Consider the following 23,312-nt stretch of genomic DNA (forward strand, 5'->3'; position numbering starts at 1 on the left):
ATTGTCTTCTTTTTCTATAACGAGCAAAGCAGTTTTAACACTACCAAGCTGAGTTCATCACTAATTCAAAATCATTACTTTTACCATCAGTTGTGTGTTCTTTTCATCACATTAATGACTAAAAACCCAGTTCCTCCCAGTTCCTCTCAAAGACTAAGGTCAGATACCTGTATGTCGTAGGAGACAGTCCCTCCCCACAAAGTCTCTACATCTAAATAGACAAGCAGGCAAAGAGTAAGATAAAGGACACATTGTTATGCCCATTTTCAGCTGGGAAACCAGGCCTTAGGATGACTAAGAGTCAGAATCCCAAGGGAGGTCAAGGATCAGATTCTCAAATGCTCAATACCGAACACCAGAGCCAGACCTTCAGAGGAAAAGGAAAAGAAAAAAGGCTCCAAGCTCTTTAGTTCCTACTGAGACTTTTATGCCAGATTTTCAAAAGATCTCTTTGCCCATCTTGAAGATCTGGCCATTGAGGCACCCATTTTAGCGCTGAAATGGGAAATTATCTCTCTAGGAAATCTCACTCCGCATCTGGGCACTACTGTCGTTTTGAAGTGTCGCAGTATGTGATTCGCCCAAGGTCACAGAGGAAGTCTCTTGCAGAGCCAGAAATTTGAACTCACATCTCCTGTGTCCTAACCACAAGTCTATCCTTCCTCTCAGCATCAACACAGTGTACTTCTTTGTTAAGTTTCTTTCTAGTTAGATACCACATAATGGGCCTTTCTCTTTCTTCGTACGTAATGGTAATATGACATTATGAGATTGGCACTTGTCATTCACAGGGAATGCTCTTTTTCCGCTTGGCCCCAAAACACACACACACTTAGCAGATTGTCATCTGTGGATGACACTAGAACCTCTGTATTTTAGAATCTTTTCACAGCAGCCTTGCAAGAGCAAATTGCCCTTTACTTATACGTTTCAGGATACAAGACGATGACAACTTGAGGATCCCAGCTACAAAGAATTATCCCCCGTTCCCATGTAACCATGGATTGATGTAAATCTCTTCTGGAAACATAAAAACAGGAAACAAACCTGTTCAGTCAAGATAATCAAAGTAACAGTACGCGTTTGTATCATACCCCTTAGCAGCTGCTGCTACTAAGTGAAGGTCTAACTACTAGAGCAGCAGTCCAGCAGCCACTAGGTACCATCACGGGTGAGTTGCAGTAACAGTCCCTGCGACACATGTGCAGTAGAACAGCATCAAACAGAAAACCAAAGCACTGCACCGCGTTTTGTGATGCCGCACATTCCATTTCATTTGGAGGGACACATGTAGTTACTTGGCATTTCCAGCCCTGGAGACCACTAGGGGATGCCACTCTATGAACCAAGTAAATTAAAGATAATCAGTGTATCTGTTCAGACAAACAAAAGAATGCATGTGAGAAATGCCTAATGTACAGAACTCCATTCATCTTTGAGTTACTATTTTGGTATCTCTTTTTCTTTTCTTCTTATTCAGTTTTTTCAAACCCTACCCTCTTCTAAGTGACCTTTTGGATCAATATAGTCCTTTGTTGTGCCAGTTAGGCCTTGGCAGAAACGGACAAAATGACTACAGCTAATCCTTATCTAATGTTTACCTTTAAACTCCGGTTCCTGGCACAGGTTTGGGTTATTTTGTTTAGTTTTTACAACCTTAAGTGATGCGCAATGCTTGAGAATCTGGTCTCCTTGAAAGAGCCCATAGTTTTCACCTGACATTCTCCTTTAAGCCTGTATTCACCCTCACCTCTGGCTCAGACAGTACTTGCTTTTTCTACTTTGTCACCTCGGAAATTACCTCAGCTCTTCTCAGACATTTTTTGGCAAGTCAAAGAAATTCAGGTTGCCAACTATTTTCACCTGGAAAACAAACCTCTGCCTGTCTCCTTAAGCAAAGAGGAAGTTTGGGAGGGGACTGGAAAGGGAGGGGACTGGAAAAGTCTCTTTATCACATTCTACAGTTACCTGTATTTAAAAAAAACAACTCCAACTGCTTTTTGTCACTATATTACCTTTTCACAAGACTTTCACTGAAAATTTTAAGCCAGATTTTCCAATGACAAATAAACACAAAACTTGCTATTCTTCCTGCCCTGAAGAGAGCTTCTTACACTATATTAAAAATCTATTTTTTCAAACATTGCAGCGTAACATTGCTTCCCCAGTAGCTCCTAGAACAAAAATATTAGAGACACAGGAGAACCCCCCCCCCCCCCACAGCAGCTTTAACTCATGAAATACTTCAATTAAGCAAACAGTCAAAAGCACGATTCATTCTCCAGTGAGATATAGCTACCTGAAAACCTGAAAATTGCTATACCTGATCGCAGAAAGGGCAAAGATGTTAAAATAGGCCTAACGCTACACTTGCCGATTCACAACAAACTGGTACTCCCATAGATACAGACTGCACAGAGTGGAAAAAAAAAAACCAAAACCTTTTTCCTCAGCAAACAAAGCGTCTATGCCATAAGCTAAAGGAAGAGCTGAACTAGCTTTCAGCATTTGAAACCTGTTCACATCCTTTAAAAGGTGTCGGCTTGGAGGAGGCAATACGCTCACGCAGAGCATACAGGGCCCAAGTCACCGGCGCGCAGCTGCCATTTTAGACAAGACTAGCACAGACGCTCTACACAAGCTCACCTGATTTATAAAGCCATTTCTGCCAGTTGCCAGAGCCTCCGCAGGAGGCTCAGCTGGCGCAGGGAGGGAAACTTAGGCTACTAATGGATACGGGCCCTTGTAATTATGCATACATGCACATTAGAGGGTCATTGATAGAGGGAAATGGCATAGGCTGGGCATTTCTGTTACCAGCCAGATCTGTCCCTTTATGAAACTGCAACCTGGAATTTCCTCTGGAGTAAATTTTCATTTAATTTGAAGGTCCTCTTGGTGTACTTTCAAGCTGTGAAATTAAGCTGCAGAAAAGTATTTGGGGGATTTTTTTTTCCCTTTTAATTAGCACATATACAGTTGAAAAGCCCTCATGCAAAATTAGAGCTGGTGGTTAAAGTGACCTCTAGATGTACTGTGAAATAGTTTTGGATCTTAAGCAAAAATCCTTGTACTCGGTCTTGCCATTTTTCCCCTCTCTAACAGCAACTGCTGAAAAGGTGCAAGCTACCAACTACCGAAATGCAACATAAATGAAAGATTTATATCCAAGTAGATATGACCAAGTGAAATTCACTTTTGGCTTCCCAATGTGCAATAATGCATTGGTAAGTGAGTGAAATATGTTTATGAAAAGAAAAAATACAAGAAAAAGCCTTTTCACAGTTCATTAGAAAGTTCTAATATTTGAGAAATGAATAAGAAGTCATGTAATGGCTTTGCAGCTTTTGAACTTTCACATGTTTCAGATTTTTCTAATGCTTGTGTGGATTAAAGAGATTCACATCTAAATGGCTGGGGCACCTCACATTTTTCTGGATCAGGTTTAATGCTTTCCACACTGTAGAAATTTCACTTTGTATGAACACACCCTGAATTTAAGGAATTTTTCATACTTAGGTGTGTGTTTTCCAGTATGTTTCTTTTTATGTTAACCCTGTCAAAGGGCACAGTGTCTGGATCATAAGAATGATCAACTTCTTCAATTTCACACATCAATACACTTGGCCTTTTTGGCATGCTTTTCTTTCCAGCCCCAAAAAATAAATTAAAGAGGGAAAAAAAGTCAGGAGACAATAAAATAGAAGACATCCATATTTTTTCACTTCTGTGTATTATCTCAACCGGGACCCGAGAATAAAAGAACCATTTATTTCAATAATGTGCAAAGTTCATGGTTTTAAAGCTACAGCTACACCCTTTTCATCTATTTAAAAGATATTTCAAAGTAGGGTTGTGGGACCCAAAGAAAGAGGAAAGGAATCTCTGATGTCCATCCAGCTCACACAGAAAATGCTTCGTCTTCTATCCTTTGACAAAATAGTAAGGAGTGACAAAGAGCCACTTCATCCTTTATAAAAAACGTGTCTGTTTGTGCTCGAATACGATATGATTTCTAACGACTATCAGGAAGGGGTGGGTACTAGAAATAATCACAGACCTCCTAAAAGCCAACACACGTCAAGTGTTTTAAGGCTCAGTGACAAGGGTAATCAAATGTCTAAAACATTTGCACAAAATAGGAGCGACAACCCAAGATTGGGTTGTCCCCAAACTGCTTGGGGCCTGTGCCGAACAAAATCTAAAGGTTGAACAGAGGGATCTTTTCCTGGTTGCAGACCAAGAAAATAATTTCAGAAAAAGGAAGCAAAGGGTACGTGTGAGAGCAAAGAGGACAGTGATGTTGGAAAGTAACAGAAAGATGGGGCTTCTTTTGAACAACACTTGTGGGGTATGCTAATTTGGCTTACTTCTGGCCAAAAAACGCTCTCTGATGATTTTTGCCTATGTTTAGGGAAGCAAAACTGCATATATGCTCTGTAAATAAAGCACATTCCCTCAAAACTACCCCCAAAATACATTTCACATCTACCATCAGTTTCTCATTCATATGGGAGTACCTTGCCTGGTTCTGAATTCTGACCATCCAACTTTGGCCTAATTTCTTAAAATATAGATATTTTTCAGGAGATATCATATGGTCAGTGTTCTGATTACTCACATCCACTTTTCAGTCTACAATATAAAGCTCCGGCTATACAATAAACATATTCAATTGAAAACATTAAAATAAAGACCAGTAAATACATGGCAAGTTCTTATGGCATACATAAACATTTGACACACACATTACAAGCATAAACATGCATACATATATACACATGCATACATGGGAGCTTTCAGCTGCAGCTGACTCATTCCAGCTGAAACAAACCACATAAGAGTCTATTTACGAAAGAGATTTTTTTACTTGAAAAAAGATTATTTATTTCTTTATTTCTGTTTTGTTCTTCATCTGATGTGATTTGCAGTCTTGCAGGTAAACGATTGTGGTATGCCTACAGTATAACTGAATTTATTGGTCTCCATCATTATGCAGCACTGAAGTACAGCCAAAACTTCACTGCCTTGGATTTCTTCTAGCTTTCTTGGTAACATAAATGACCAACCCATCTAAGAATCTTAAACTACAGAACACTGTTGTTCCAAACTCCGGGACTTTTTCTGATTTTTTTTTTTTTTTGCATGCTCCAAACTCCTATTAAAGTCAACCCTAACATGAGGCGGCCAGGTTTGCCTAAGGCTATCAAAAAGACAAGGTTTATGGGAGAAAGATGGTTTACGTAAAGGGTATTGCCTCTTCTTACACATAACACCTAACTAAAACCAGCATCAGTTTGGCCAAGCAAAGAAGGCAACCAATTCTTGGTAGCCCTCGAACCTTTGGAGAGACCCTTTTGAGAGCTGGACGAGCATGTGCCATGCTCCAGCCTGCACAGCTTTCCAGAAGGGCTCCACCAGTACAAGGCTTTCACTCAGTACTGGAGTTCTTATTTCAGATGATCTAATTCTGTCTGAAAGCACACTAACAAGTTGAACTGCACAGCATTAGTTCTCTGTCCTGCTTCTCGGAAATGTATCATAACATGAATATCTGGTTTATGAAACCAAACATCATCTGTCTACATGGACTCCTTGGCCTGCCATTCACTTGCTTCTTCTCAAAGAAATATGATTACTCTCATAAAACAGGGCAAAATATTTTGGAAGGCTGTGCTTCATCTTCATGTCTTCTGTTTATCTGCATGCCTTCTTTCTGAAACAGAAGACATGAAGTTATTCGGCTAACCTGTTATCAAATGTGAACCGACACTGCAAATACAAGCACAAGAGTATATTATTTTTTGTGTTTGCAAATATCTCCTCAGTACCACAAAAATATTGGGAACAGCGAGTATAATGCCAAGAAATCTGTAAAGACAAGTTTGGTACTCGCTGTTCTGTTGACAGAAACACTCAATGGAAACAAGACTGTGACAGAACAAAAAGGACATCAAGGGGCAATGAAGTTTCTGCTCCTTTATAGAAAGGATGCATCCATAAAACTCAGAGGAAGGGAGCTCCCCAGAAAGTAGAAAGGGACACAATCACACCAACCAGCGGGGCAGGGGGAAGAGCAGAGCTCATGGTCTCATCTGTAAGTTGTAAAGAACCATAGGTTTGAGTTTCAAAACAGTAATATGAAGAGTACAACAATATCAGAGATCACTTCACTAGCAACGTTAGCTCAGCTAAAACGGTGTATATGTGTGTCTGTGCACAGATGCAGAAATTACAGTTGAGGACTATAAAACATCATTAGAGGTCATGAACTGGAAATTTAAACTAAGGCTCATCAGCCATTTGTTTAAACCATAACCAAACCAAGCATGCAGTACAACATGCTCTCTCTTCCAGCCTACAAGTGTCTTTTGAATGAAACAAATAAAGCACAACATCTACCATCAACTTCCTCTGCCAACTGCCATTATTTCAAATGCCTCTACTTTGGAGTAACCAGGTCACTTTGACCTCAAAAAGGCCTAATTACTCTGTCTGTAAGGCCTATACAACAACACAAAAGAAAAAAAAAAAGGAAAACCTAGACACAGCTATGGTATATGTTATTCCACCTGAATAACTTTACTGAATATGGGTATCAGTGCTGCTTATGCAACACTAAAGTGTCCAAAATAAAAAATGAAATATAAAAATCTACAACTAACTTCCACGATGATAACACAGCACAAGCTACTAGAGAGCTAGAAAGCATTTCTTTTTAAATACTGCTGTTTACTTTCTCTCTTTGTATTTCTAGAAGCCCTAGTTTTGTGGCTTGAGATAGAAGTCATCTGATTACCTGCAGCCTGTTAAAAATGAATTTTCCCAGCAGTCTCTTTTTTTCCCACTTTTTTCACCAAAACAGGACATTTTATGATGAAAGCATAAGCGTATGTAAAAACATAACTACGGAGACTTACTGCAACTCACCCTTACCTGCTCAGTAGTGAAGTGATATTTCCCCACATTTTCTCACCGTCAAGAGCAAATTTATGGATATTGCTCATGAATTTTAGTCTTTCCAAGAGTTTTCAGAGGAATACAGAATAAAATTTATGTAGAAATAGAAACACCACAAAGTGGGAGCACAGAAAAAGATATGTTTGGGGGAAAAATACCAGAGATGAAAGCCTGGCCCCACTGAATTCCAGGATAAAACATCCATTGGTTTCAACAGGGTCATGATCTCTGTCAAGACCTAAGTCTGGATTCACTTTTGAGGTAGGTGTGGTCCAAGAGCAGGAAGGAAGAATTGCTGATAACCTAAAAGATGTTTCTCCATCTTGAACAGCCCATCATACATTTCATTTTGCACTGCTGTTGACTACAGAAAGAAAGTGCATGAGCGGTCATGAAAACCATCTACCTAGTTTACCACACCCTACTTTTCTCCACACTAGTCTTTCTTTAGCTTCATACTACATACTGTCACGTACTTTTTGCTGTTGGTAAATAGGATGGCAGCGTTAATATGCTGATTTTGCTATGTGTCAGAATTACATGAATTTTATGACGAGCCATTTTCACCATAAACAAACTAGCATCACACATCTAGAGGCACAGTTCTGGTATTTTCCTGATGCAGCTGTGATTATATGCCATGTTGTATGCTTCTTGTGCTGCATTTGTGTAAATTGTGCTTGTGTCTTTTATACCCATATTTGCACACATGTATACATTGTATAGTATTTCTGTGTGTATAGGTACACACATCCACCATGGATGTAGGGGAAGCATGAACCTGAGGGCCATAATAATGCTGCTCCTGGCTGAAGGTAATACGTTACAGAATTTGTTTCCATGTTAATGGATTACAGAAAAAAATCTTGTAAGGATTATTTCAATTTGTAAAACATTTGTATTCCCTACTGTATTGCAATAAAAGGAATGTGCCAACTGCCACTCTAAGAAATATAATACATTTCCTTGTACTTTTGGTTTGAAATTAGAACCAAAACACATTTGCTGCAGGAGAACTGATCTTTATGGCCCTGGCAGGAGGTGAAGGCTGGGAGTCAGCTCACTCCTTGCAGCTGTAATCCCCTTCATGGGGATCCAGATTTGCCATTCTATATCCTCTATCCTCCGTTTGCAGAAAATCAGAAAGCTACAATGACACCACAAAACGTACAACAAATCCACCACCATCTAAGACTCCAAGGTTAGGGATACGCCAAACACCACAGCCATTTCACAGCTGCAAACAGAGACAGGATTCTGCATCTTCTACTGGAAAGAAATGACTGTCTGCATATACTACTAGTAAGTCAGCAGTCACTTAGCCATCCTAGAAAGCATAAAACTTAGCATAACAGATCTTTCATAGCTTACAAGAGAGGTCATGGTACAAGAACGTTAAACAATGCAATACAATTCTTTTGTAGGTAAGCAACTTCCACTTAGGAGGTGCAAGTTGTTGCAACAATAGAAACCTCAGAGGAGATCATCAGAAAATGATTAACATGTTTTTCAAAGGAATGTGCTCAATTTACCGTGTTTCAACCCAGACGTATATTTCAAAATCCTCTGGCGTCCTGTTTCTTATGCTTTATACGTACACACACACACACACACATATATATAGAAAGAGCTCACATTTGTTTTTGTTTCATTAACTCTGCATTTCTGCTACTTATAATTACCCAAAGCATTAGAAAAGGGAGCAGATCAGATTATTCACATATTTATTTATTTAGAATAATTACCACTAAAGAGACTTTCTGAGAAGTAACTTAATGCTGAATACAATTTATGGCACGCTGCACTTTTAGTATTTAATATGTCACTCGATGGTTTGCTAAACCATCTGACTTGATGTTTGCAATAAATGTTAACTGCATTGAACTCCCAAACAAACATCAAGGATATAATTCTATTCCACAGAGTATTTGCTTTATGTTGTTCATTGCCTTTCTTTGGAAGCCATCTTTCTAAGCACTAATGTGCCAGAGAAAGACAATACTATCATTTTTCTGGAAAGGAAGTTTCTGCTGAAATGAGTATGTTATGGTACAATAATTTTGCTTTGCCAAAGTCCAAGTTAGCCAACATTCCAGGTGAACTGGATGAAACCACAACTGGCTACAGTCAGCAAGGATGAGAAGCCCAACAGATTGAATTACACAAAAAGGCTCGCTGTTGCCTGGTATGCTGAGAGCAGAGTTAAACTTGGCTTCTCCTCCTTCAGGAGGAGAACTACAACACCAGTACTTCACTTTTCCTAGCAAAGAGGCTGCCCACCTGAGCACAAACCACTGAAAAGGCCCTAGGAGGTGCTGAATCCCGCTGCGATCTGATCCTTTTCTCTGACCTCTACAACTGGCTCATCACAGCAGAAGTCACTGGCGAGTAGAGGAGAAACTCCGCAGAAAACATAGTGTAGAGGCAAATTTGCAAGATGCACAGAAAAGTGAAAACTATAGGCCAGGTGGGAAGCCTCAGCCACTGACATCATCCCAAAGAAAAGCAGATCAAGAGATCAGGCTTTGATCAAGAAAACAGAGCTGAGACAAGTGGGACCAAAATCACAATTTCACTTTCTGGAGTTATATCTAGAGAGTCGGGGGGAACACAATGGGAAGAGAAAACAATTACTCAGCATCAAATAGGGCCGCTCTTCACTTTTAGTGCCACTCTTTGCTTTTACTTTTCTTAAAATAAATAAATAAATAAAGATCCAGAGCCAGTCCATAGGACTAAGGGAAAGAAACAGATAAGGAAGAGTTGCGTGTTTCCGCAATGAATCAAGGACAGGAAAGAGATGTAGGAAATTCCGATGTGTGTGAATTGAGTCTTTTCAACTCAGCAACAAAATGCATTCAAATATATGTCTCAGTTTTCAACTGCTTCATCTTCATCCCTTTCTAAGAAACTCCAGGGGCCAAGGTAGGGGGCCAGGAAATTCTGCGTCCAGCAAGACTTCTGGCCGTCTAGACAGATGTGAAGGCTGTTTACACCACTCTAAAAGGTATCTCATTCATCCAAGTATTCTCAGAGAAACCTTTTCAGACACAAATGAGCTCACCACTTTTCATCACGGAGTCACATTTTTATTTTTATTTTTGAGGCCTTCTCTCCCATTCCAGCTTGTCCTTCTCCTTCGAAGAGTCACAGCTCTTCGCGTGTGACATCATAACGTGTCGCTGTGAAAATCAGTTTAAAATTACAAGCACTAAAAAGCACTAAATTGTAACTTTTTTGCATGGTAAAGGATCACACAGAGGGGAACTGCGGCTTAAGCAACAATCTTCTATAATCAGTGAAAATAACAAAGGAAATATTCATAATTACATCAAAGAATCCTTAGCTGAGGATTGGTATTATTTGCTTCCTGCAAGAGCACACAGCTCCCTAAAAAGGCAGCACTATTTTAAGCATATGGAGATAAATAAAAAAAGAGCTATCGAGCGAATCCAACTTCAAACTGAATCCTGAAGAACACTCGGAAATGCAGAAGAGGTTATCTAAGCAAACTGATTATAGGCCAGTCATCAGCCCTCTACGAGATATGCAGAGCAGATATGTCTGTTGTATGCAAACATCTTTGCAGACAAACATGACACCCAGCCCACTGTAGTATATCCTGGGTGTCTATCTCTGCATATAGGAGACCGAGTCCAGGGATTAATTTCATCCACCAACATAAGACTAATTTTGTGAAGCAGGGATAGCTAAAAATAGCCAAGAGTAATGTTATGCAATAAAACCTGGTATATGTCTCCCCTTTCCAGAACAGGGAAGCCTATGTAGCTTCAAATTTAAAAAAGGCAGCAGTTTGACCAAAACACAAAATACATTCCTCTCATTCTCTTCCAAAGAGAACGGACTTTGAATCTCCAGTACGTTAAAGATGCATGCCTGAATATACCTGCTTATCATATCACCTCAGTGATTTAAATAGTCAATGACCATCAAAAATTCACAACTCTTCTGCCCTCCCTGGAAAAAAAAAAATAGGTCAAAAAAACAAATGGAATCCAACTGTCTTCTGCTCCTTTTTATGCATTTCAGGGAGGAAAACCGAGGGAGATAAATCTGCATAATACTGAACCGAATCTCTTTAATTCCAGTCAGCTTTTATCATTCAATCACTGAGTCTGTATGTGGAAAAATTCATGCTAATTCCCCCTAGCAACAGCCTCAGCCTATCAGGACAACCCATGCACCATGCAGCTGCCAGCCAGCAAGAATAACTCTAAGTAGGTCAGGCCTGCATTTCTAAAAATGCCACGGTCTAGTAACCCCACTGTCCCGTCTGTCTGCCCTGCCCCATAATAACCTCAATTGCTCGGTGACACAATGACATACTACCCTGTTAGAGCGCAATCAAATCACGCCGCATTATGCCGCTGTGAGCGGCGCTGCTGGAGGAAGGAGCCTTCGAGGGGCAGCATTAATCAGGCAGCCATTCATGTCCACTAGCACTTCACTCTGGAGATGGGGCCTGCATTAATGACCAGCTGTTTGAACTAACACAAACAAAATAATGTCTTCCACCCCGTCGGGTGCCCAGAATACTCTATTCTAATCAGGCAGGTTCTGCTCATTGACTAAGCCTAAGATGTAAATTAAACAGCCCCAGACAATGCCAGCTTTTGTAACCTTCTATTAATTAAAGTAAGTATATTCAAATTATACTACACGCAATTCAAAGAGCTATTGGTTTAATATACAGAGTCATCTCCTCCTACAAATTTGTGTTCACAGTCCAAAAAAAAAAAAAAGAAGGGAAAAAAAGAAAGAACTCACCCACCACTGTTTGCATAGTGCAATCTACCTATCTGGGTAAATTAAAGAGCGGCATAAACAGAGCTGAACTGCGACTGACTTCTGCTGGGAGCAGGGACACACGCCAGGCTTCTAGCAACCGTGCAGCCTGAACACAAACAGAAATGTAAACTGAATATTGTGAAGGGGTTTTGATACAAGCCGTGTAAACATTTTCCAGCAACAACACGGAGAAAGGCCAATCAGGGCAGATTAAGCACCCCCTGCAATCTCACTGCTTAGCTGCTGCTGAGCCGCCAGCGTAGACCTGAAAATAACCGTAGAGGTCAGGAAGCTCCTAGCACGGTCTGGCCATGGCCCTTTAAGAACACATAGCCTCACGCTGCACTATTCCCAAAGCCGCATTGGGGACTGCTCTTTGGCTTCAAGATGTTGCACTAAGCCTCCCCCGCACCCCCCCTCGCCCCCCGACACTCTTAAAAAGAGAAGCCTTAATATAAACCGCACCAGACCACAGTAAGTCTTCTCCGGGGTGGCATTTCAGTATCAAATCTGTAACGCCAGGACAGAACTGCAGCTTGCTTTCCTGGCGCTTAATGACACCCTGCCTTTCAAACACCTCCCTGGGGCTGGCCGTTCCTTTCCTCGGGAGCACGCCCCAGCTCGCGCAGCCACCTCGCCAGGACAGAGCCGGCGGCAGAGCCATTTTCGAGGGTGAACAGCTCGTCTGCATTTTTCTGAAGGATTCACACTTTCGCTTGGTGAATACGCGCCCTCCGCCAAACTGATAAATCCAGTCTTTGCTTCTGCAGAATGCAGCCAGCCTTCTGCCTGTAATCCATCCCCACCTGATTTATGAACACAGCAGATTCATTAAGCCATTTTGCTCTTGCTTGTTTTGAAGCAGGCTTTATAACCAGGTTATGACTATCTTCCTTTACTTTGTGGCACACATCACACAGCTATTCTTGGAGAGATACAGTCACTGACGTAACCATGGGCTGCTAATTACAAGCTGCTGACATTTTGCTTGTCTCTGCAGCTTTGAAGCTATGAGCTAAGAGTCCCTCTTCCTCCGGGTTTGTTTTAGCGTGCCCGAGTTAGAAGCACAGCAGTTTCAGACAGGTACAGGAGCGGTATAAACTCCTCTGCAGAGCGCAGTGCATTGCCAAGGTTATTTTTCTTTAAACAAACAGAAAACTACAGTTTGGGAGTAATAAGACTCCTTTGCCCCCAGCACAAGAATGTTATCCAACAGCTGGCTAAATATAATCCAGCACACAGGGCTGCCTTTGTAGAAGGGTAACAAATAGTGGAAGGGCCAGACAGGCGTCTTGCAGGGCAGCTCACCATGACTATTGGGAAATCCCCTCATACAACTTTTAGGATGACATTATGGTCTACGGATTTGTACAAAAGGAAAAAAGGAGAAAAGAAACCTCACTCTCAATAGACAGCTGCTAAAAGCCATGCCAAGCCCCACTAGCTGAGCGCGGCACTTGTTTCCCCTAACATCATTTTGCACATTGTCCCGATATGGCCAACCTGAGCTGTCTACCATGCTAAATACGCCTGTATTTTGACAAGTCTACCTGTTCTAAAATACATAGTCTCCCCAGTGCCTGTTCCGAAATAAAAAAATACCAATTTCAGAGAAATTCACCACCAAACGCAAGTGTTATTCTTTTCAACAGACCAAGAATCCTTTCCAATTACAAGCTGATTTTGAATTTCTAAAAAAATGTAAATATAAATGCTCAGTTGAGCATTTAGCCATCTGACGACTGTGGTAGCCAGCTGGTCTAGAAGTCATCTGGGATACATTTATTTAGATTAGATTGATCACATTTCCATTTACAGTATAGAATTTTTTCACCATACTGAATACAGCTGTGTTTATAAAGATTTTAAGATGGAGAAAACGAAACCCCTACAGTTTCTCTCAGCACAGTGCAGAAGATTCAGTGCTTCAAGGTGTTAAACGGAAAGGATCTGCTTTCATGTTTCTTAAAAGAATTCTGCCTGCATCTGTTTTCACAAAGTGCTGCCTTTTAGTCAGGAAATGGGTGTAGAGCTATAGCTGAAAATATAAGCTGCAATCAAGTCTGATCCAGCAAAGTGACAAACGTCCTCTGTAAATTGGTCAGAAATGTCTTTTTTTCATGTCTATACATGCTCGCACATACACACACACACACACACACACACACACACACGCATATATATATATATACACACTGCATGGCTACTGTTTTCCCTGGGGATACCGGTGCAGTCACCTCGCTCATCAGTTCTCTCCTTGACAGCATCAGGAGTGTTCAAGCTACAACGTACAGTCCCTCCGTCCATACATTGTTTTGTAAATTATGCCATCCTCTCTACAATGAGAACGCACAGAATCAGACAAACAGCATATAGCGTTTCTTCTTCCTTTTCATCTGTGCTCGCTCTCTCTCTCTCTCTTCCTCTCATGCCTTTGCCTTAACAGGCAGACACAACCGATACCTTATTTATCCATCTCCAGCACAACGCTGAGGTGAAACCCGACTGCAGCACGGTGGCTTTCCCATGTTAATCCTTTGGAGCAGCAGAGGCTGGATTCTTGCTGCTGATACCCTTGTTGAGCACTGGATTATTTTACATAATATTTCTTTAAGCTTTCACCCACCCCATCCTAGATTAACCTCCCTTCTCCTCCCCCCCCCAAAAAAAAACCCTCCAAAGCACCACATATCACAACCCTTTGCTTCCAGAACCAACAGAAAAAAACGCAGCTCCATCGCTCTTCTTCCTTAGCAATATGCAGACGAGTGCGTCTCGAGTCAGATAAGCCTGGGTGAAGCGCAGGCAGTGAGACTGCAGCAGCCCCAGCAGCAGCAGAAACAGCAGCAGCCGCCCAGGTAAATGGGGGGAAAAGCAGGCTACGTTGAGAGCGGTGCAGCATCGTAGCTGTAAGGAAAGACAGTCTCGCTTCTTCCAAATAGCGCAGCTTTATGCCTGCAGGAACGGAGAAAAGGGAAGACCCAGAATTAAAAATAAAAGCCAAAGCAGTTGAGAAGAAATAATAATTACAATAAATGAATGTAACTTTATTTTTCTGGGCTCGTGGGGTTTTCAAGGGGGGGTGACTTTTTCCCCCCCTCCCCAAAGTCTCCTATGTTGCTGAATGTTACTGTCCAAGAGTGCGGAGTCACAAAGGCTCACTCTCCAAAGCGCAGCGAGACCAGCATCACATGAGAAACCACATGACGCACCCAAATCGGATGCTGATGCGGTCCACTATTTCACTCGGGGGGGAAAAAATCTCGACCGAAACATGCCCCTGTCCAGCTGTTAGAAAAAATTTCCCTTAAAAAAAAAGGCCAAAAAATAAATATCTCCCTTTCTATCTGTCTTCAACATCAATACTTCAGGAGAAAGGAGAATGCTGTTCCACAGACACTAGCTGGATGGCAGCAATATTACTTCCAGGCTATGTTATTCAAAGCTGATTCCACTTAAGTGAATTCCTGAAAAGCATACTCCATGTCTTCATAACATGAACAGGCTCAGAAAACCAATTCCATTATCGTTCCCTGCAATCCGTATCCAAACCTGTGTTCTGAATAATTTATTTGAAACTAATAAGCTGTTTGCCAAGACCACTCCTTTTCCCACTTAGCCCCATGCTCAAGATTGACTAACGTGAGGAAACACTGCACAGAAACAGAGGGGCATTCATCGTTTTCATAACTGGTAATTTTACTAAACACCCTGTCCCACAAAATAATCGGGAAAAAATGAGCAAAAGGTTTTTTCCTCATTTACTGGATGTGACAGGGCTCTGTCTGGTTTGCAACCAGGCATACTGTGTTTGCGGATGGTGGCAATGTTTTTCCTAATGTTGCTGCCTCAAAAAGCTTTCAATCCAAGTCAAGAAGCAAACGCTCTTGCCTGCCAATTCCTGCAGAGGTATTGTGCCACACTGTTTAACGTACTAACATCTGGAGACCCCCAGCAGCCCCCAAGTAAGAGCGTGCAACTCCACAATGCTCTTCATGGTCAGGGCACCAAGCAGTTAACGTCCTTGGCTGTTTTACCATCTTGCCTGTAGGAGCATGGAACCGAGGGACTGGTTAGCTTGAGAAACAAAAAAAGCTGACCTTGACGATCGATGGAAAAGCTGCGGCATAAAGTTATCATCCAACAAACACCGTTAGCAGTTTGTAGCTTGTTTTACTCCTAACATTTGTTCAAGTGACAGAGCAGGTGGCACAGAGTCCTCCATCCCCTTTGTTTGCAAAAGCCGGGCACCACCTCGCAATGCTGCGCTCCCTGGCTCTTTATACTGAAACTGTACGCAGCGTCGAGAAAACGTAAAAAGATAGCTGCTGTGAATCTGCACAGCTGTTTTCCACAGGGTCCCACTGCAAGCTTCGGAGTTTATATGATGGATCTCAAACACAGAATTCCCCTGAAGAAAGATATGCCTAGCATTCAGGCGGGAAAGCGCAATAGGAGCAAAAACAGAGTGCTCTTTTGTGTCGATTTCAACCTTCCCAACTGTTCACGCAATAGCAGATTGCAAAAATTTGCACAAGGCAGTTCAAGCTTGTTCTCATTGGCTCCTGCCAAAAAGGGGTTTTTCAATGGGCTGCACCTAGGAGTTGCCTAAATTCCACGTAAAATCCAGTTGTAGCATTCACCCTTAGTGTGAAGCTAGTGTTCAAGAGAGCCCCAGGACTATATTCTCGTACATAGATATCACAAGACCACTGAAGTCATCCAGGAGCATTTTCACATGTGATGTAACAATTTCACCACTGTCAAAGTCTTTGTTGGAAAATGGTACCAGTACACCCAAACTCAAACAGTAGGTAATGGATACAATACTGTATTTTCAGGCAGAGTATCAGCTAATCTGGAGAATAAAGGCTTCAGGTGTCTTTTTCTCAGCCCAAAAGATGAACGTTACTGAGCCAGAGACTCAGCACAATAAATTAAGCGTTTCCCACTTGCAAGCAGTAGATCATTTATCTGTTCTGACTTGGAAACACAGATATGTTGGTTGGAGGGGACCTCTGGAGGTCACCTAGCCCAAATTCCCCCTTGAAGCAGGGCTATCACCAACATTACGTCAGGTCAGCTGTGGCTTGGTCTGCCTGAGCCCACAAAGCCCCAACGACTGAGGTTCCAGAAAGACTCTGGGTAACTTTCCAGTGCTGCACCACCCTCCTGGGGGGAATAAACGTGCAGATATTTCTTCTTTCTCTATTTCTTATGCACACAACCTTCAATGCTCTGCTAGTGGGAAATATTGAATTGCATTCTTTCATAGATCCAACATTGAAGTAATAAGAGAAGAAGTGAAGGAGTCAAGGAATGTGGAGACTTTTCATTTCTTGCTCATGTAAACACATCTAGCTCAAATCAGTTGCATCTCCTAATTACCACAATTTGATGACTGTTTTAGATATCTAAGTGACTCGTTGCTTTCAGCTCAACGATTAGCCTACCCACTAAAATATCAACAAACACCTTGATAATACTTCCAGTGTTTTGTTATATGTGTTAGTCATGTCAGGAGAAAAAACATGGACCAGCTGCGCACAAAACCTTAACTACTCTTATTAGAGAGTCCCTGCAAGCCAGGCTTAAGGCTGAACCACCATGGTTTCTGGCGGATGCTGGTTCATTCAGAATACACAATACAGAACACATTTTTCAGACAGACCTGAAAAGTGTGCCTTACGATATTTATAAGCGTATCCACATGCTTGTGAAAAACCTCATATTCTGGTATATGATGCAAGTTAAGTATGACCCAGTGACACACAGACAATAGATGCTAATGAAGTTTTAAGGGGGTGGGGGGAAAGTAAAGAATTACAAACTGAAAAACCAGTCATCATTTCTTCAGAAATGTAAGACTTCAATGAAGAAAATCTCCTTATGGGAGACACCTCTAGGCATGCAGAGCTGAAAAATCTAATTCCTACACTGAGGTTCCTTCAGACAATCTCCCCATTAAATTATTTGATAATAGCATGGGCAACTAGCCCTCCTTTCTGCCCCAAATCTCTAACATAGGTACTTCGCTCTTTTACGAGGGGCTAACTAATTCATAACCAGATTCTAAAGTTACATGTCTAAAATGACTTCTTTCGGGCCTGCAGCTGACTTGCACAGTATGATTTCTCCCCCTCTGTACGACGAATGGAGTAGGAAGTTGTCCACACAGAATAGTGGAGGATTCAGGCAGGATTTTCTTGGTGCCATCATTACTGCCTGACTTCAGACAAGAGCTTTTTATTTGGAAGATACAGAAAGAAGCTGGCTTATTTTGGATGCTGCCTTCACATAGGTCATAGAGATTTTTCCATCACCCATTTGGCATTTGAGGATCTGTCTTGAGACATTTGATCATAAATCCTGCTCTGTATTAGAGCAGTGTTATGCTAGTTTGGTGATACACCAGCTACCTCAGAACTGATGCAACTGTCCACAAGAGGACAAGCTTTGGAGCAAGAATTAGCAGATTAACATCACGAATTAAACCAACATACCGATAGCCCAAAACGAGCACTGTTCAGCAGCTGCTTAAAGGCAACTGAACTGTGTGGAATACTTTTCAGGTGCTTTTCAACTGGTGCTTTTCAACTCAATATACTTCACTGTATGGCTAATTACCCACTTGGTACAGTATTCCAGTGCAACACAGACCCCTATGGGTCTATGATGCATTGAACATCACTGAAAATGAATCTTGGGATCCCACGTCAGGAAGAGGTTGCACTGTTACACAGAACAAGACCTACGTTCCTTTTAGTATCAGCCAAGTGTTAGGACTTACAAGAAGGAAACTACCTGAATGGCTTTACAGCACTGGCCTTTCCTTTTGGGACTTGCTTCCTGAAGTCAAAGGAAGGGGAACTTCACGTTGGTTAAGCCTAGCACTGGCAGTATGTAGACTGAAGAGAGGTAACGGGACTTAAAACAAGAACTTGGCCAATGGTTTAATATAAATGTAACCTTCTGCTTATTGCAGTCAACGACTGCCACCACTGTGCAGGACTAAACAGTGCCACCCAGAAAGCAGGAGCTGGAAAATAAACAATACTAGAAACTTAGAGAAATGCTATAGTCTCAGGTGTGGCAGAATATCACCAATAAGCCTGCGTGTACCAGTAAAAATTTAAAGTTGCTAATTTTGACAGAAACATACAATTGCTACATTCTGCAAGGAAAGGTCTGTTTGAATGCTTGGTATTTCTCAGCAACTGTCAGGGTTTGGGGTTTGTTTTTCAGTGACCTTTCCCTTCAGAATCTGCTGATAAAGAAAGCATTATCATTAAGCTTGAGGTTTCAACCCAAAAGCTAGGCAAAACTTGACGTTTCGTTGAACCTGAAACCTCAAAGCGAACCTCAGGCGTGCAAAACCTTATGGACTGAAACCAAAACAAACATTTGTCTGCCCCACGTGAACAAAAACCGCAGAGCTGCACATGGGTCTAAGTAGCGAGCCATGCTGGCTATTGGCCAAGACATGAAGTACCCTACTCTTTGCGCGAAATACCAGTGTATGTTTAGTGACCGCAGGGTATGTCTAGACACACACTGCCCTAGCTTAGAGATGCTCAGGTCAACTTCAACTGGGAGCTCAAGTCCCAAAAGCAGTGTCTCTACAGTATACAGAGCTCTTTGGTAGGGTAAAAAATCCCACATGGAGTTTTAGGCAACCACAGCCAGACTACTTTGGTATTCACGGGCTTCTCCAGAGCTAGCTTCTGATACCTCTATGCTGTCTCAGTTAAAAGATATGCTTTGGTTGTCCATTCAGCTAGAAAATAGCCATGATTCTATCTTTTGGTAATTTTCAGTAGAACATACTAGATGAGTAAGAAATGAGAGAAGCCGATAGCGAATTTTGTCTCTTGTAATCTTCAATAAACAGATCAATTTATTTGAATTCACTGATTATTCAATATTGTTCTTTGAAAAAATTCCCATACTAATTCTAGGATCTAATGATATGTGGTGGACAATTTATTGCAATTATCCAGCTATTCAAAGTTCTGGCTATTCCAAATGATAGCACCGACCACATACATTTGTGTTTTCCAACTGTTTAATCATAATATTTAAATTGTATTTCAAGTGTTATTTCAAAATTGAAATTCACCTACTGCAAATATTGTGTAGCTTGCCTAAACTTCATGATTCCACCAGCATATCCATCAGTAAACTTATCTGCATTATATGCAGACAGCAAACACCAAAATAGTTCCAGGGAGAGAAAAATGCTATGTTTAAAAATACAAATGATATTTTTTCACTATTCACCCATCTTTGATCATTGCATACTAGAAAATATATCAGTAGGAACATGATTTTCTCTGACGTCTAAGCACTTCAAAGAAGTGAGTCTACTTATCTTAAGCATTGTGCTGCTGTAAACTGTGTGCCAGAAAGACGACTTCAACTACGCTGCAGGACAGCAGAAATGCTGGAATTCAACAGAGCAGAATGTAATGTGCAGATGTAAATGTGGCCAAATGATAACCACCACCGAGGAGAAAAATGTGTTTTTTTTGGCATTTGTGGAAGCTTCTTAAGGTTAAGATTTCCATTATTATTCTGACTTACTATAGATTGTTTCCTCCAGCTAAATTAGCCTTGGGGCCAAACTCCTCTCACAGTTCAAAGGCAAATGGCGTTGTGCATACACCAGAGTAAAAGGGGTCAGGCCATAAACTAATGTAGGGTACTGTAATTATTATAATGATGTAAAAAGAAAACAAAATTTATATAGAGGATTTAGAATGCATATAATGAACACACAACTTACAGGAAAATAACAACACTTTATTAGCCTGCTCTTCATTCAACTTCCACTCTTGCTATCATTCCCTCCTAATTTCCTGAAAGTATAAATAACACTCTTTTGACATAAGCAGGGAATATTTAATTGCTACAAAACATATCACTTAACCTACATCACCAAAAACACGACTATGGAATCAGGCCCCAAATCTTCTATTAGATTAGTGCATTCCGCTACATTTTTGAATCACGACTTTGATTTTTGACTCCAAAAACCAAACATTGCTTTGTTTAGTTGCTTTTAGTATAGTTTCTTTTCTTTGAGAATCCAGTCTGAAAACACAAAGGTCTAATGTGAATATCCTGATTTACTTTAAAAGTCTTACGGCTGTTAGCATCATGTTCATAAACACAGAACACTATGAAAGGTGATGCAAATGCCAAAAAAAAAAAAAGGATGTTGTGTGATCTATCGATTCATCATACAAATGAATCTACATATCCTAATGTGTTTTACAGACTGGAGAGAAACCCTTGCGCCAGTGAGGGCACATGGAGATTGCAGAGCTGCACATGCAATAGCTAGAAGTCCATGAAGGGCCCCAGGCTGCTCAGTGAAATTATTATCACACCTGTATAAAAATTAAAAACACCAATGGGGTTTTGTTTTTAAGATTATAAATTATATGCTACACAGGGAAAAACATACAGAAACGTATTATAACCAACTCCTTAGTGAAACTGCTGACAAAGTAGTTAATATTTGGTCTTGAGCAAAGGACTGGTTTCCTTTTGTTAGCTGCCCAGCCTTAGATGGGTATTTTTCATGAAATACATTACAAGTTCAAAGTGGAAGAACTATGTTTTTTCACCTGTGAGTGGTTTCAACTTAGACTTCAGCGTTACTGTCAGGAAGTCAGTTTTTCCATGCTTGTTACTGTAAACAAAGATTGTATGGCAAGTCTCCAAAAGTGATAGAAGGTCAAGGACCAAACTGCAAGAGTGACAGACTGCTTCCAGAAACTGAAGGGACAACATTTAAGTGAGAATCATCACATATTCAAACTCTTTTGGTGTTCTCATTACTTAGTTGCTTGGATAGCAAAAAACAAACACAATCACAAATACACCCTGGCATACTTATGTATGTGTATGTATCTGAGTAGCTGAAATGACGAGCAGGCAGGTAGCAAAACGAACACAGAAATACAAATACATCCTGGCATACTTATATACGTGTATGCATCTGAGCAGCTGAAATGACAAGCAGGTAGGGAGAAAAGCTAGTAGTGTCTCTTAATAATAATTAAGATCGCCTGACATACTCAGTTGTTTGGTTTTTTTTAAATCAATTGCTTATATCTCTATCAAACCTCAGCCTAAACTCTGTTCACCTTTATTTTACCTCATCTTGTAAACTTTCAGCAAAATAACATCAGACATTTCTGAGAAGAGTGTTCCCCCCAAACCATAAAAATTCCACTGATGTTTTCTTTGTAAAACATTAGCACTTCCCTGAGCTGTAGCCAGAAATTTACAATTGACAAGCATACATCTTGTCCGTTGTGGCGTTACTTTTTGCTGCTCCTCAAATATTAACCCAAATTTGCCAACATTAAAGTTTTTGGTTTTTTAAACTTTTGAGTACCTTTAGAAAGCTGAATATTATTCTAGTGAAAAAAGCTCAATCTCTTGTGCTAAGCCTGTAACATCACCTACCTATACGCATTTTCTAATTGTGCATTTTCCTTCCCAAGTCCCCTAACTAAGAGTCCCAAGACTGATCCGAAGAAATTCTGAGTATTCACAACTACAGCTGAAGTCAACGGGGCTCTGCCATACGGTGCAATGTGGTGGGTGCACTAACACAGCGCGTCCCAGCTTGAGTACTTTTGTACTACCATATCTATATTTCAGCTCTGTATCTGTAAAACAGGGATAATATCAGCCCTTCCTGTCATGAGGACATTGCAAATATTAGTCAGATTGTGGATCAATAAGGTAATGCACAGATTAGCTGATGACAAAACATCTCTGTGGATCTCAGAGCACAGGAAATAAAAGAGACTAAAACCAAATGAGTAGGTGTGCATTAATTTACTATATCCAGCCTGCTTATGGAAAGAAATGGGAACTTTTAAGAAAAGCAAACATATGTGATTAGGCATGCAAAGAGTGAATTGCAACGTACAAATACATGCACTACTGAGGGACAGTTCTAACGCTGGTGGTTTCTCATGTTTGAGTACTCTTATCTGAAAGCTTACAAATGTTCTTCTAACTTGCCTGTGTTTAATATAATAAATGGTATACTTGAGGTCATTACCCATGCCATGGGAAGTAACAGCACACATATTTCTGTTGAACTGTAAACCTTAACCTCTCAATTACTTTACAAATGCTTCCTAGTGGCAGTCCACCTGATCTGCTACAGTACTAACCAAGCATTATTTATCATGACTCTCCAGCCTCTGGAAAAAAGATTGAAAGCAGAGAAGTAACATTAGAGTTTAAGGAGGAGGAACATTGAATGCTATCAAAAATAAAAACAAAGTCAAAAGAACAAACTGAAGAAGAAAAGCAACATCTCAAATCCATTCAAAAGTCCTAAAAATTAGATATATTTAAACTCACGTACCAAGTACTTGTTTACATTCTATTGTCTTCAATATAACATAAACATGTACTTAAGTGGTCTTTGCTGGTAAGGACAGTTTTCTGAATCAGGACTAGAGTATCCAGAGTACAGGTGTTATATTTGCTGAGCAACATAAAATCATCAG

At 40.7% G+C, this 23,312-nt stretch overlaps 1 long non-coding RNA gene across 4 annotated transcripts in view; it reads right to left on the bottom strand.

Moving 5' to 3' along the window:
* Positions 1-3,756: 3,756 nt before the first annotated feature.
* Positions 3,757-23,312, bottom strand: part of LOC138065966 (uncharacterized) — a 270,768-nt gene continuing 251,212 nt past the window's right edge. For all 4 annotated transcript variants that reach the window (XR_011139033.1, XR_011139032.1, XR_011139030.1 and 1 more), the window contains one exon: positions 3,757-14,724. This is a non-coding gene — a long non-coding RNA (uncharacterized lncRNA). The remainder of the gene's footprint in view (positions 14,725-23,312) is intronic.

The sequence above is a fragment of the Struthio camelus genome, chromosome 2 (assembly GCF_040807025.1).
Source record: "Struthio camelus isolate bStrCam1 chromosome 2, bStrCam1.hap1, whole genome shotgun sequence".
NCBI classification, from domain to species: Eukaryota; Metazoa; Chordata; class Aves; order Struthioniformes; family Struthionidae; genus Struthio; species Struthio camelus.